Raw genomic sequence first — 2,826 nt, forward strand, 5'->3', positions numbered from 1 at the left:
GCCTGAATGTGTAACAAAATCAGAATCAGTATCAGTTTTATAACCATTGTCAATGAACAGGATTCACAGACTAGGTCTAGGTATTTGCTTTGGTGTAAAGGTGCAAGAAGTATAAAATATATCAAATAATAAAGAAAATACAAAGGATAAAGGAAAAAATATAATAAAATATATAAAACATACGTACACTAGTTCAATACAGTAATCAAAGCAGACATTGTAGTTGGAGTAGTACATTTAGATCCAGCAATAACAGTGACCAGAAAAACAATATAGTCAGGGTTGTGCAGTTTTAAAACCAGTGATAAAGTGGCCAAGGCAGTGTTATAGAGTGATGCCTGATGAAATAAGTGATGCCTGATCACTTCCTGTCACCTTAAATAAAAAAGTTCAGAAAAGAAGTAACTGGTCAATGATCATCAAGTWCCAAGTGAAAGAATTTGGGTTTTATGCAGAATAGAAAACAAAGTACTAGTACTGAAAGTGGGAACTCAACCTATACATTATAAGTAAGATGGAAGACCAGAAAATCAGAGACTCGATGAGTCGTCCACAGCAAAAGGCTGGAAAGCAGTTTCAGTAGGAAACTAATGAAAATGGCAACCAAAGAAGCCCTACAGCATACGTTTAGAAAACCTTACAGCTTACTGAGGGATTATTTAAACTGATTCTACTGTACGAGTGATAAAACATTTGTCTCAWTTGTCTCTGCTGGAGTGTGATGTAATTTGTGTCATGTGCAGGGGTGATAGATCATAAAATCCAATCCGGTGACAGAATGATATATACAACCACAATCAAGTTCACTCTAGGCAGTATTTATCTCGATAGACTTTTTTTTATTACAAGCCAGAAGGAAAACAAGCCAGAGTGAATTAGAAATTAAATATTTGTGTATTTTTAAAATGTAAGGACGGAGTAGAAGTAAAAAGTAGGCTGAAAAATAATTACTCAAGTAAAGTATGGCTACCGTAATCAAAAATTAAGTTAACAAAGTACGTGTACTTCATTGCTTGACCCCTGGATTTAATTATACAACTTATGGGTTTACTGATGATAAGACATTTAAAACTGATTACTATTTTCATGACCCTTTATTCATTTATATTTATCTGAAGTGAATTCATCCCACCTCTGACCATTTGATTTAACATCTTTAAGTCACAGGCTTGTCTAAAAACTATAAAACAGAAGGCTGCAAGTGGTCTTTCTCTCATTTTCATTCTGTCTGACTGTGTTCCCCTTTTGCCTTTCTTGTATTTACTCCAAACAAGGCCACCAACTGAGAGAAAGTTTGAGATTAGGTCCTACTCTCCAAATGACATTCTGATGCAGAATCTAGTTTCTGAGCAAATGGGGTCAAAAGATGCCAATTTCAGGGAGTAATAGCTGCAAACCATTTTGGAGCCCACTTTCTCCCACTCCAGCTTAACGACAGCCCTTTAGTCTCCACAGCATAGACAGGGAACATTWGATTTCTCCACTTCTGTCAGAGGGTTAATGTAACACATGGAGACGTTATGGGTCTTCTTTGATGCTTTGTTATCAACCCAGATTGATTGACAGAAAGCAAGATATTAAGTGTTGAGTAAGGTTGAGTAAGACAGTAAAACAGTGGGGGAAGGAGGAAAAAATTGGAAAAGAAATGAACAAATGTAGAGTGGTAAAATGTGTTAATCATAGTCCTCAAGTCTAATATTCTCAGTGATGATTTTGTTTTTAACTACTTTTGTCAGGTACAGCATTTATATTTCATATGTGACAAAACATAGCATGTTTCAATCATTATATATTTAGAAATGACTGCTATTATCACTCATGACACATTTTTAAATGTTAAACAGCATTGCCTTAGAGGTGAGTTCCACTTAACAGAAAATCTTTTGAAAAAACAAAAACAAGAAATTATCTGCAAAAATAAAGGTTTGTATGCACTTCTCTTTTGTCATTCAAAGCAGGGAAATATGTTTTCCTCCAATGAACACATTAATGCTCTTTAAACAAGGGGAAAATTTGCATCTGTTGTTTTCCACTTAATACCTCCGCATGAAGCTCTGGCTTGCAGTTCAGTGTCATTGTCCTCCTGAAGAAAACACATTCACAGAGTCACCCTCTAAGCTTGTGCGCTTGTGTTTTCTTAGTCTCTATGGAGACTCTTTCATGCAGAGCAAGCACATGCGAGGCACCCCTCTACAGTGGAAAGGGGAAGGGAGAATACTGTGGTAAGGTCATCATACACTAACCTTATTTGCATTTCCAAACATGACCCTTGGAACACAACGTACAATGCTTGTTCACTAAACGTTTCACAGCAATTGATTAAATTCAACTTTCAACAGATACCATGATTCACAAGTGCATAGTTGTTTTAAAGAAAAAGAAAAGATGTAGATAAATAGTATTGTCATTGTTTTTAGCATTGTGCTGCCTTTAGATGACAAATGAAACATGATGTGGTCTCTCTCCAGCATGTCCACATGGAGGCGCTGTTCTGTCTGTCTGTCAGTGGTGTTTTCTGTCCTACTCAGAAGGAGCTCTCCTGTCAGGGGGAGTCAGATGTCTGACTTTGAAGAAGATGACAGAGCAGCACTACAGAAGCACTTGGAGTCAGCATTTAAACACAAATGACTCAAGGCTCCTTGTGACATTATTACAAGGACAAAAATGATGTGGTGAAAAAGCAACAGGATAGATTAAAAGGAAAAAAAAGTCTTGTCTTTAATCAAATGAAGGGTGTTTAAGTTTTATGTTCTTTAAATTTGCTGTTCATGTGTGGGCACTACAAAAGTGACCATATTATAGCAAAGCTCAACATCACATAATCAA

The sequence above is a fragment of the Austrofundulus limnaeus genome, unplaced genomic scaffold (genome assembly GCF_001266775.1).
Source record: "Austrofundulus limnaeus strain Quisiro unplaced genomic scaffold, Austrofundulus_limnaeus-1.0 Scaffold311, whole genome shotgun sequence".
NCBI classification, from domain to species: Eukaryota; Metazoa; Chordata; class Actinopteri; order Cyprinodontiformes; family Rivulidae; genus Austrofundulus; species Austrofundulus limnaeus.